Genomic DNA, 13,413 nt, shown 5'->3' on the forward strand with positions numbered 1-13,413 from the left:
ACTCTTGGCATCCTAAGATTTCATTAAGACCAAAAAAAAAAAAAAAAAAATGTGCAGTTTTCTGATTTGCATGCTTTCCCCTACGTTTCTATCATCTTTCTCTGGAGCTGCTGACATTCTGCACTGGCTGTGAGAAAAGAGGTTTGTTTAAGTCAAGCAGACTGTAGCTGGATTTGCTCCTTGCTGGCTTTCCTGCCCGTCTTTCTGAATGTTTCTATTTGTGGAGTCCCTCCACAAAGCTCCAGTTGCTACAGGCCTTTGATTCTTCCATGGGATGTTCACTGTTAACACGTGTTTGAAACCTGCTGGGAACATAAGCCCTGCTTAATGGAAATAAAGGTGTGATTAAGCAGATAATCTGGTAAACTGTCAGTCACGTTTTGCAAAGTTATTATCCGGTTGCAAATCTCTGAGTATTAGGGGCTTTGCTTTTATTTCAAGGAACAGTCATTGCCTGTGGCCCCAAGTGAGTGAATTTTATTTTTACATTTTAATTAGTGGTGTGCATGTCTGTAATCCCAACTCCTTTAATATACCTTTTTCCCACCTCCGGTCACATCTTTCTCTTTCTCTCTCTCCAGACAGATGTACTATGTGGACATAATATTCATTTAAAACTGGAAATAGTTTAGTAAAGAAGCAAAGCCCCCCACACACAAAAAAAAACAACCACAAAAAAACAAGCTCTGTGCCAAACTGCAAATTTGTGTTGATAACATGCAGTTATTCAATTAAGGATCAGATGGAAAGTGGGCAGCCAATTTACCAATCAAATTGATGGATGGGATAAGGAACTGCTGGACCATTGTCGAAATGCAAATGATTTTAAACTCCAAATACTCCGGGAAAATGAGATTGATTATGAAGCTGGTTTTTCCTCCCATTACTCAAATGGGTAAATAGATGATAGAAAAGGAGGGATGGTAGTGGAGGGTGCCTGGGTAGAGATTGCTGCAGGAGATGCTGTTTCCTTGCCACAGAAGGCATTTAACATAAGTCTATCTTATTCTGATAAAGCAGGTTGAACGAAGACTTGGGCTCTCCTACTGTATATATTACCCATTTCATCATATATATATTTGATGAAAATGACAAGTCAAGGGGAGGGTGGCTGTGGAGGGGGAGGGGAGATATACATCCCTTAGTCCTTGATGAGCTTTGCAGAACTATGATTATTGTCTCAACTCAGAGATCCCTTCTCTTCCCCCCCAGCCCCCTTCATATGCCTCCACACACACATACAAACTCAGTCATCTCTAATACAACCCACAAGTTAATGGTCAGAATTTGCACCCTCAACACTTGCACTCGCATTAACTTTCTGTAGGGATCTTTGAAAACACAAATCTGCTGTGCTATAGGGTAAGGACAAGGGCTTGGCAGTTAGTGACACCATCCATTCTGACAAGGAAGGCAGGCCAAGAAGAGCTAGGTGTGGGAGGAAGATCATGAGTTGAGTATTGAACGTGTTGGATTTAAGATGCTTTGAGATAGCCACATGCACACGTCAAACTTATATAAAAAATCAAGGTCCTGAGGTGAGAAGCGGACTCTGATCTCAGGGCAGTTACTATGGTTGTAGTTAATTATTTGCTCGGTGTCTGTCTTCCCTGACGAAGAGGAGCCTCTGCTGTTTACCACCACATCCTCAGTTCCTGCCTCAAGAAATAGTGTGGAAGGAAGGGGAGAAGTTGGGAAGTAGGGTGGGCGGGAGGGAGGAAGGGAGGTTGATGATCAAGCAGGCATTAGTGATCAGCAACTTCTACTCCATCCAACAGCTAACAGGCTATGGGTGTAAACTATAAATCAGCTTCTCAGATTATTTTACAAATCCTTACTACAAAGGAAGCAAAAGGAAAGAAACCAACATTTATTAAGAATACAGTTTGGCCCTGGCCGGTTTGGCTCAGTGGCTGGAGCATCGGCCTGCGGACTGAAGGGTCCCAGGTTCGATTTCAGCCAAGAGCATGCACCTCGGTTGCAGGCTCGATCCCCGGCCCTGGCCGGGAGGCAACCAATCGATGTGTCTCTCTCACATATCGATATTTCTCTCTCTCTCTCTCCCCCTCTCTCCCTTCCACTCTCTCTGAAAAACAATTGAAAATCAAACAAACAAAAGAATACAGTTTGTCAGAAACACAGAACCCTAGGATTTCTACCTTTATCTCCTGCTATTTCCTCAGACTATGTTCAGCAGCTGCTAAGATGCCTCATCTTGCTGGAATATTCTGGCCGCCCACCCTCACTCCTTAGCAGATATCGGTGAATAAACGCACTGTTCTAACTTGTTCCTTCTGTTACTTAGCACGCCCCTTCCCATCTTCTGATCTGAAGCTGGTATGTTTTCTGTTTGTTTTTAAACAGATTACAGCACATACCTTCCTTCCTCTTCCCTTTGAACAATCCCTCTCAAGTCGTCATCTTCTGACTACCCTGAGAAGTCTGCTAGGATGTTGCGAGGAGTCTGTACATGTTCACTGCTCTGTCAGGCTTGAGAGCGTGAATATCTGATGACTAATAGGACCCTGGCTGAGCTTTCTCTGCCTGCAAGTCTAACGTGTTCAGAAATTTTTAAATGGCACAATGCAGCTTAATTTGGGAATTGTGCTAAATACTTAATACTCCCCTTAAGATACAGGAAAGAGCATTTACAAGTGTTTACGAGATGTAAGCCACTGTGCTAGACACTTCTATGCATCATCCCTGGTGTGGCCATACAATCCAGTTTGCTCAAGACGGTACCAGTTTATACCTATTGTCCCAGGATAATTTTTTGCAGAACCCCCCCCCCCACACACACACACAGTGTCCCTGTTTGACCAATATATTACATATCCACCCTACTCATGCCTCATTTAATATTGTCTCCTCATTGTTTTCTGAGTTGATATCGCCAATAATCCCATTTTCAGATGAGGCAACTAAGGGCTCAGAGAGGTCAAATCGCTTGCCTGAAGTCTGACAGCGGGCGTGTTAGAATCCAGCTTCCAGCTTCGGAAGGGCTGGTCCTCAGCTGGCGCTCCAGCATCCCGGGAGCAATGCCGCATGCGTTCAGAAGAATATGATGATCCAAGGTCTTGGTTTCCAAGTGAAACACGTCTGTGTGATCATGGCCCAGCAATTCCCATTCTGCAAGTGAGATGAGCGTACGCAGATGTAATTTTCTCTGTTATTAATGAACACCTGGCAGGATTTTAGTCAGGATCAGCACTTAATAAGATTGGCAAGCGTAGAAAATGTGGCTTCTCTGCCTGCCCTGACTCTTCTGTTCTCTCTCCACTCCTGTAACCCTGCACTGCTCAGTCTCCTCTCCAACAAAACCTAGGGAAATGCAAGACTCTGTCGGCAGAGACATCTGAATTCAATTCCCAGGGCCAATATTCATAGCTGTGTAAATGCAGGAAGCCAGACGCCCTCTCTGTGCCTCCGTTGCCTCCTGTGTAAAATGAATGTACACTTTCTACTTACGAGGGTTGTAGTAAAGATTAAACACAAGGACACATGAGGCACTCGTGCAGTGCCAACACATTATAGGAACTCAACAAATATTAGTCCCCTCCCTGACTCAGCCAAGATCTGCTCTTCCACCTCAATTTAAGGGAATAGGAATCTCTTCCCAGGCTGTTAACTGGTCCTCACTTAGATCAAGTGGTAGCTAGAAAGACATGTCAAATATCCCTCACTGGCAGATCTGTGGGTACTTGGGAAAGCGGTCCCTTAAGTGGTTCACTCATAACAACATCTGGTGGTGGTGTTAGTGCTATTGTTTGCGTGTTTGTTTCGCCACAGTGGTTATAAACTCTGGGAATGCATGATCATGTCACATCACATGCCTCACTAGTGTGCATGTGCAATGAGTCTCGATGAATCAATAGAACTTTATCCAGTGAAGGACAAGAAAAGAGCAGGTGCAAAGTTGTGGAGGGAGGAAGGAGCCCAGAGAATAATGCAGTGAGGCCGGCCAGTTGGGGGACTGGGATAAGACGAGTCAGAACTACTGAGCATTCACAGCATTGTGCTAAGCACTTCCCTTGGATGAACCCAGTTAAGCTTCACAATAACTCAATACGAAGGAAACTCTGTCATTCCATTTTGTACATGGTGGACTAAGGCCCAGAGGGAGTGCACACTTAGCAAACAGTAAAACAAGATCTTGAACCCAGGCATTCTGGTTGCAAAGCCCAGACTCTTGGCAAGAGGTTAAAAAGGAAACAAAGCTGATGCTGCGTGTTGGGCTCAGACTGAGGGGGTCCCTGTGGGCCGGAGTTGAGGATCAACTTTCACTCTGGAGACCCAGGTGGTGAGAGCCTCTGCAGGTGCTGAACTGGAGCAGGGAGAGTGTAGACAGTTGTTGAATTTAAAAGTGAATGAATTTCCTAATGACCTAAGTCATTCCTCTTTCTGGCTTTGTGGTATTTGGTTGTGCTTCTCCAATTACTTCAAGAGCTGTTGTGAAATTCTCAATGTAATCTCCAAAGAAAATCAATTTAAAAACACGTATTTCTTCATGTGAATTATTCATGAGCATTAATGTACTTAAGTATATATGAATTTAAATTAGTTTCATTTGGAGATTTTTAAACATTTCAGAGGTACACATACACAAATCATTCATTCAATATTTGTTGAAGACCTACTATATAATAGGGAACATGTTAGCTGTATACCTTAAGACAAATAGATGACCTGGTAAATAATAATAATATTCCCTGAGTGTTTGCTGCATGCAAGTTATTATTTTATACATTTTACATACATTAACTCAGGTATTCCCCATAATACTGCTGTGGCTACATTATCTCTATTTAAAAGATGAAGAAAGTGAGTAAGCTGTCTGATGGAGCCCAAACTGCTTATCATCAGAACAGATGCTATTAATCCTGATGGTTCACATAGAGTCCTAGTACATATTTTTGTTTTAATTTATCTTTATTGTTGAAAGTATTACAGATGTCCTCTTTTTCCCCCCCACTGATCCCCTCCACCCGGCATCCCCTCCCCCAGCCAGGCCTTCACTACACTATTGTGTGTTTCCATGGGTTATGCATATATGCATATAAATTCTTTGATTAATCTCTCCCCACCCACTCCCCCACCCCACCTTCCCTCTGAGATTCGCCAGTCTTAGTACATATTTATTGAACAAATAAACCAAGCTTTGGAAGTACAAAATAATAATACCTGATATTTTGTGTAAGATTGTGCCATTCACTTTTCATGCACACTCTCATTTAGAAATAATGTATGCAAAGGAGCTTAGTTTCTATCAAAGGAGGTAAGATATGAACACCTATATCAAACTACATAATCATTTGAAGATATGATTTAAAACATAAGAACTTTTAGTGATTCAACAGGAACTTTAAAGAGGGAAGATTCATTCTACTTGGAGGGATGGAGATGGTTCTTGGATGGGGTGGCACCAGGCTGAGCCTTGGGAGATTTATGCATGCAGAGATGGGGGTTGGAGGGGCAGAGCAGAGAGCGAAGATTCCCATTAAAGCAGCGATCCCTGTAAGAAAAAGCACAGAAGGAGGAAAACACAGAGTCTGTATGGAGAACATGGAATAGTTTCCTTTTGCTGCAGTGTTGCTGGTCAATACCACCTAGTGACTTTTGTCTGCTGTCTTGACATCACTCTTCAATCAGTTAGGTCTACATTTGGCTAAAAGTACACGGGGAACCTGAATATAATGACTTAAACATAAGAGTTTATTTTCCAAGAACTCTGGACAAATAGATGGCTGTTGGCACTGGTGTAGACTAGTAGCTCCCCAGTGTTGAGCTGGTTGGCCTCTTTTTTAATCTCTTGGCCTTTTCTTCATGGTTATGAATTAGCTATCTCAGCATCAGGCATTATGCCTAAATTTAAGGCAGAAATCAAAGGCAGAAGGAAGTTGGGCCACACTGAGTGGGTCTCTTCCTTTTATCATGGAAGTAAAAGCATCCCCAGAACCCCCCAGCAGACGTGGCTCATGTCTTATTGGCCAGAGCTGTGTTATCTGGCCACTCATGGCTGCAAAGGAGGCTGGGCATGAGGGTGTTTAGTTTTTATAGAATCTACAATATGAGAGGAAAGAGAATGGGGTGTGAATAGAAGTTGGTTCAGCTAACAAGCAGTGTCCATCAGACACTGATAATGCTGATAATAACTCCTCTTTACCTGAGTGCTTCCTATGTGCTCATTACAAGCTAATCAGTTCACATACATTTCTCTCATTTAACTTGGTGTCCAGTCATTTGCCGAAGGTCAAATCAAACAGCTGACAAGGGGCAGAAGTGGGACACCTCTAGCCCAGGTCTTAGCCTGGATGCTCTTTCATGCCCCCTAGATGATGAACACTAACTGTTCACCTACAGTGACTAGCTCTCTACATTTGTTGTTTCTATCCATTCTCACAAAAGTCTATGAGTGGTAATTTACCATTTAATAGGTGAAGAAACTGAATCTCAGTGAGTTTATATGACTCATCCAAGGTCACATGCCTGCAGGTGGCTGAGCTGAGATTCAAAACCCAGACTGCCTAATTCCATAGTCCAGATCCTCTCTTCTATGCTGTGCCACCTTTTATCGAGATTCCACTGGGAAAAGAACTCCAGTTTATTCCATCCAAACTATATTTCATCTTTCCCTCTTCTCCAGTCCACAGCCACTTCCCTGGCTCAGGCCCTCAATACCTTGTATATAGACTATTCACCTTTACTTTCGCCTCCTAGATTTACCTTCTCTAAACAGTAGTCATATCATGTGACCCAGCCCTCTGCTCCATGGCTCCCCACTGCCCAACAAAGGGACTTCAGTTTTCTTAACCAAATCTGCCTCTCAGCAACTTTCCTACCTGGCCTCCCATTATTGGTTATCCTTTGCTTTTGACTCTTTCCTGACTGTTTATTGCATGAAGGCTGGTCTTGCCAAAGTACAAATTCAGCCAGTCCATGTGTCCAATCCACTGGGATCTTGAAGGAGGGGAGGAAGCCTAGTTACAGGTGTAGAGATAGGACATTCAAAGTGGACACAGCAGGTAGCAAAGGCACGAGGTGGAAGGGTGAGGGTTTTAGTCAGTCTTCCCATTAGTCAGTTGTGTCTCCAGGAAGAAGTATTGTAGTGGAAAGTCACAGTGGCGAGTTCTTCCAGTTTATGTTCAAATTACAAACTTGGAGAGGAAAAAAAAATCACATTCAGCCTTATATCAGCATGCACCCATCTCAAAAGCGATTCTTTGGGTCATGGTCATTGTCTAATGAGTTTGACTAATTCTCCCAGAAAATCACTCCTCTAATTAGTATCTTACAAATAAAGTTGGCCAGCTGGAGGTAGGAGAGTCAGCCCTGTTTTCCTAGTCCCTCCCAATTAGAGAAGGAATCCAGTGTGGGCATAATGGAAAGTCTTTAGCATCGGGACAGACATGGGTTTGAACCCTGGCTGTGTGTGGCCTTGGACACGTAAGTCACTCTGTCTCTCCAAGCCTCAAGGTCCTCATCTGTCAATAGCAGATAATTGAGCCTCTCTCTCAATGTTGTAGCAAGGCCTTGAGAAGTCCCAGGGCGGAATTGTGGAAAGATCAGTGTGCAAGCACGCCCAACCCTAATCACTCCAAAGACACATGGTTTTGTTGAGGAAATTGCTAGAGATCAGGCTCTGCCAACCTGAAAATCATCAGGGCAGGAGTTACAATCAGTCTGGAAAGGCAGTTAAAAGATGCAATTGGTTTCATCTGGCTTCATTTTATGTCTAAACAGGGAGGGAACTTACTAAACCACACTCACGACAAGGAAGCCAAACTACTTGTGCACAGCAGAACGTGGAGTTGCTAGGTAGGGGTGATTTAATGGCGCTAGGGATATGCAACACAGCCATAGTGCTAGCCTTAGACTCCTGAGTACAAATGGGCCAGGTTCTGGGTTTAGCCCTGCTGTTAATTAGTTCTCTGACCTTGTACGGGTCATGGCAAGCTCTCTGCCTCCTACAAGGCATCCGTCAAATGGACACAAACAAGAGACAATGGCTATGAGAATAAAAATGTGAGGATAGTTTAAAAATTATATTCCATTTAAATTATTTTGTCATCAAATCACTTTAAAATGTGAAGTAGATTATTGATGCTGTTATGTTGGTCCTTCATACTATAACCAAAGTCATCAAAAGGCCCTTCATAAATATTTCTGTCCTCAGGAGCTCACATTCTAGTGGGAGAGACTGGCATGTGCATAAATCACTCTAATACAAGGTAAACAGTGGTAAGTGCTGCAGGAAAAGAACAAGCCAAAGGCCCTGGGGACACGGGAGTCAGGAGATTAATTTCTAATAGGGGGATCTGGAAAGGTTTCATGAAGGAGATAGGATTTGGGTTGAGCCTTGAAAGCTTGGGAGAGCTATGATTTATACTATCTTGTCTTGTGGCTCATGGAGCACATGGAGCTTTCTCCTCTCGGTTAACTTTGAGCTCCTGAAGGGGAAGGACATTGACTTTCATCTCTCATCTCCGGCTCCCCACCATAGGGCCTGGACCCCAGTCGGTGCTCCATGGATGTTGAGTCCAATTAATAATGATGATAGGAGGAGGAGTCATACTCATGATATCAGTAGCATTTACTCTTTATCGAGTTCATGTTATGTCTCAGGTTATTTAAAATATCAAGGGGGCGGGGGTTGCCCGCAGGTCCAGAGAGAACCACGCTGCCGCCTCTGAAGCAGGGACCCAGCAGCCGGCACCCCATCCCAGGCCCCAGGCCAGCCTCCACCCTCTCAGGGACCAGGCACTGGGTGCCCACATGGGCCACCGAGGGTTGGGCAGTTGCAGGGTCTGGGCTGATGGATGGGCCATGAGGAAGCACCAGACCAGCTCTCCCATCTCCAGGCCCAGCATCCAGTTTGGAAGTCAGGACCTGGGTGGGGGTCACCCTGTACGGTTGCACCCACTTGGGCTTGGCCACTCTGTCCTTCCTGTCCCAGAACAGATGAGCTGGCCCTGCCCTTACCTTTCTAGGGGCCTGGCAGGACAGAGGCTTGGAAGCTCCTTTCGCCTCTGGGCTGGCGCAAGTCAACTGCGAGCGGGCCTCAGTTCGGCTGAAGTCATAGGTCGGTGGGTCCATGTGGCTGTGACCTCAGGGGTCTGTTTCCAGGCATGCAAGGTGGTTGGGAGAGGAGAAAAAGGACATTCTCTCTCCTGTTGTGAGGAATCGCAGTGGATTTGAATTGAAAGTTGTTCGATAGCATTTTATAGGAGATCAGACCAGAAGAGAAGCTAGTCCCTTCCATTACTGACCACCTCCAGCAGGAGGCTTGGCTGGGAGCCCCGAATCCTTCCCTGCCCTAGGCTTGTAAGAGCCTCTGTGTATACCGACAACCACGTTGGAAACTGCAGAAGAAAGCGCAGCCTCTGGAAATCATCAAGGAAACTCCCCAAAGTCCCATAGGCCACCGAGAGGCTCTAAGTGACCAAAAATGCAAAGCCGCCTACATGAAATCCGGTGTCTTTCCTTCCACCTGTCCTGGGAAAGCATCACCTCGGAAGCCTTTTGGGGTCCTTTTTCCAAATGTCCCCTGCAGTATGAGCGGGAAGAGTCCCGTGGAGAGCAGCTGGAATGTTAAAACCAAGAAGAAGGCAGCGTCTGCGACAGCTCGCCAGGGCCAAGGACGGGGAGGGCCGCTTGCTACCCGGGCCGTGGTGAACCCGGGAAGTACCAAGGGCAACATCGCATTCATTACAGCCCACCAGTGTAGCGATAGGACAGGAGCTACGAAAATGAAAAACTCCCGGGATATTAGTGGGAGAACTACTAAAAGACGGAAAAATCAGGGGATCTCCAAGAAACCACGATACAGTTAGACAGGACGAGGGGAGTCAACAGCAGGTGCTATGAGCCTGAGCCTTTTGTGTGTGGCATTGAGCACTGTCCTGTGCATTACACGAGTGACAGTGGGGATGACGTCTGTGCTTGCAGGCCTCTGTCAGTCACACAGACGGTTGCCTTCCTGGAGGAAAGAGCCAGTGCTGCTCCTGTAGCCAGTGGTGCAAAAAACTTCACTAACTCACCTGCCATGGTGAAGGTTTCTGGGCAATCCAGAGGTGTGCCCCCAGCCTCTGAGCCCCTTCCTGCCCCAGGAGCTTGTGAAGAACCCGGGAAAGGGGAAATCCTGAGGTCAGTGAATCCCAGAGCGAGCCAGTCCATGTACTCGACATGGTAGCCCAACTGGAGTCTGAGTGCCTGATGCAGCAGAGCCAGGGGAGCCTGGGAGCCCCTCGAAGAAGAACAGCTTCTGTGGGAAGCAGGTGTTGCTTGCAAATGGCACTGGGCTGATGAAGGCAGAACCAACAAAAGTGCCTTAGAGGCACCTGACACTCAGGTGAATCCTGTGGGGTCTGTACCTGTGGACTGTGGCCCAGCAGGAGCTGACCATTGTTCTCTTAAGGAGAAGCAGGCCTGGGATGGGGCTCCTCAGGGCTGCCCCTCATTGCCAGCAGGCGTGGGTTTCCACATGGGTCGTGCAGCATTAGAACCAGATCATCAAACTGCTGTCAAAACAGCATAGGTATGATGCAGAAATGACAGAGGAACCTGAGCCACCTTTTCCTCCAACTCAAGCCATTGAGTTGCCCAGAGATGCTGTGGATTGCGTGAGTAGAGAGCTTGTGCCACAAGATCCTGACCAGAGAAGAAAGGGATCTGTGTGCATTAGCATCACTGTGTCCAAGGAGAGAGACCAGCCTTCTGGTGTAAAGTCCCGTGAAGATCCACTTCCAGGGAGGTTGTTTTTCTATCTGCCGCCTGCTCAGCACCAGTTGGACTGTCCCCAGTTGAATGAAGGCACAACAGAAGCGTCTTCAGAGGCCAGCCAGCTTGAAGATGCTGCTGAGGGTGGCCATGCACCTGCAGAAAAAAGTGTTTCAGCTGATTCATTGGTCCCAGTGCCAGCCTCTCCCATGGAAAGTTCAGTACCAGAGCTTGAGGCCTCCAGTTAGAAGCAGGTGTCTCATGAGTTTCTGGAGACCAGGCTTAAAATCCAGCAGCTTTTGAAGCCTAAGCAGTACTTGGCTTTCCTGCTCCACCACGTTATGGTGAAAATCTTCAGGTTTCTTCCCACCAAGAGTTTAATGGCTCTTAAATGTACCTGCTGCTATTTCTAGTTTAGCATTGAATGCTACACCATCAGGCAGGCGGATTCTCACTGGGACGAGATCCATGCTATAGGGAGGATCCTTTTAAGCAGTGCAAGAAGAAGTATGTGAAAGGGGATATGGCCCTGTGCCAGTGGCACCTCAAGCCCTATTGCCAGGCATCGCCCTACGGGCCAGGATACTAGATGTGCTGCCACCGCTCTCAAAAGACCTCCTTGGCTGTAAGCTGGGGCTTCATGACAATCACTGGGTCCCTGCTTGCCAGGGCTTTAACTGTGCAATCCCTAAGGAAGCAAAAGGGACTGAAACTGAAGAGGAACACTAAAGTCTATGCAAGAAGCTACCAAATGGCTGGTTTTTAAAACTGCAAAACAGCACCCAAGCATACCGTTCAAGTGAGTGTTGCCTCTCAGAGCCATCAGCCTAGAAGAATCTGCACCTATTCCTTCAGCACTGCCATTGCCTGGGCATTTTTTAATTTACAAGCTATCCAAGAAAACTGGTCTCATTGTTTTATAGTGGCGCCTCCCATTTGATCCAGGGTGGCAGCCCACAGTTTGGTTCACTTGGCAGTGAATAATTATGCCTGTTTTTCCTGATCAAATCCATCCTCAAACGAACAAGACTTGCCACCATCAGAAAAGGTCAGTGCAGACTGCAGGCAGTCCCCAGAAAGGGGTTCCAGAGATGTTTTGAGCACTGGCACTGTACTTGAAGTGAGGAGTGTCCTATGGAAAGATCAGCAGTGGTCTTGGATGGGACGTATGCTTATGATGGAGAAGGCAGGCACCTTACCTTGTGTGCTTGATCCTGTGAGACAGATGCTTGTGAATGGAGATGGATTCCATGCCCTGCGGTGTTTACAGTGTATATAATGGTGTGTTCTCACAGGGCTGTGAAGGTGCATGTTGAATCCAAGTGCCTTTACCTTAGATGAGCACTTTCGGCCCCTCTGTAACACTATTAAAATCCAGTTGTGTGTAGTGGACAGCTGACTGAACAACATAATCACCCCAATGCAGCTAAGGTAGTGTTGTGGGTACAAGTGTGTTTGTGTTTTTGTTGTCTCAAATTTGTATATCCTGTATAAAATATGAATGTTTCCCAAATAAGCTATGACTGTTTCCTGTATAATATGTGAATGTTTCTAATAAGAAACTCTAAATAGTTAAAAGGTTGAAAAGATACCAAATAGTGGCTTAACTGGATAACCTTAAAATTAGTATAGAGAACAAGTCTTTGTTATATTAGTGATCCAACAAGAATGGGAGATCATATAGTCAGATTATAATATTGTCTACTTTATTCTGTCTGGTTACATTTTTTTTTTATTTCAATAAAAACATGCATCTTTAAAAAAATACATCATCTCATCTGACCATCCCAGCAATTCCTGAACAAGGTGTTATTATCACACCCCATCCCCACCTCCTGTTTGACTGATGAAGGAACTAAGGCCCAGAAGGAGTGCTTCCTAGGAAGCACCACGACCCACACAAGTAAGCAATGTGACTAAATTCACTCTTAGGTCACTTGAGTCCCAAACTCATGACCTTGACATAACAGCCAGAATATGAGAACAGCATTCCTGGGAAAAGTCTGAGAAGAGTGAATTTTATGACATATCTGGTGGAAAAGCTTTGAATCTAACAGATATATATATTTGTAAGGCTTCCCAGAGAAACAGAACTAATAGGCCACATTGCTATGTTGAATCTTTGACAGAATTCCTTCTTCTCTAGGAAACCTCAGTCTTTGCTTTTAAGGCCTTCAACTGATTGGATGGGGCCCACCACATTGTGAAGGTTAATCTGCTTTCCCCAAGGTGAACTGATTGTAAATATTAATCATATTATTAAAAAAATACTTTCACAGCAATGTCTAGTGTTTGACCAACAACTGGGCAGCATATGCCTAGCTAAGGTGACACATAAAATTAACTATCACAAGATATAGATAAACAGGGACCCCAGAAAGATTTTAAATTTAGGCCACGGTACCGCTATACAACCCTATTGTTTTGTTGTTTTTAATTACCATTTTTTAAATGCATGAGAACAAAAAAGTTTGAAATTCTGTGCATTTTTTAAGGAAAAACATACTTTTTTCATAAAATGAAGACTATTGTTTAAAAATTTATACATGGATAAAGAATAAAGGGAATAGAAAATGCCAAGGTTTGATTTAAACATCAAAATATTTGATGCATGTTTAATTTTAGATTTTGCTCCCTGGGGAAGAGTATTTGGCTCCTGGTATGTGTGTTAACCTGTTTTAAATAGATTTCTACAAG

At 44.9% G+C, this 13,413-nt stretch overlaps 1 protein-coding gene and 1 pseudogene across 2 annotated transcripts in view; both read left to right on the top strand.

Annotated features, from left to right (window-relative positions):
* Positions 1–13,413, top strand: part of TENM4 (teneurin transmembrane protein 4) — a 2,309,694-nt gene that overhangs the window by 1,444,214 nt on the left and 852,067 nt on the right. The gene's annotated exons all lie outside the window — the stretch shown is intronic.
* LOC308565001 (F-box only protein 34 pseudogene) lies at positions 8,824–11,445 on the top strand (annotated as a pseudogene). The gene is made up of 2 exons: positions 8,824–8,904; positions 9,318–11,445. The product of its transcript is annotated as an F-box only protein 34 pseudogene (transcript).

Source organism: Miniopterus schreibersii (assembly GCF_964146895.1).
Source record: "Miniopterus schreibersii genome assembly, chromosome: 12".
In the NCBI taxonomy this organism is placed as follows: domain Eukaryota; kingdom Metazoa; phylum Chordata; class Mammalia; order Chiroptera; family Miniopteridae; genus Miniopterus; species Miniopterus schreibersii.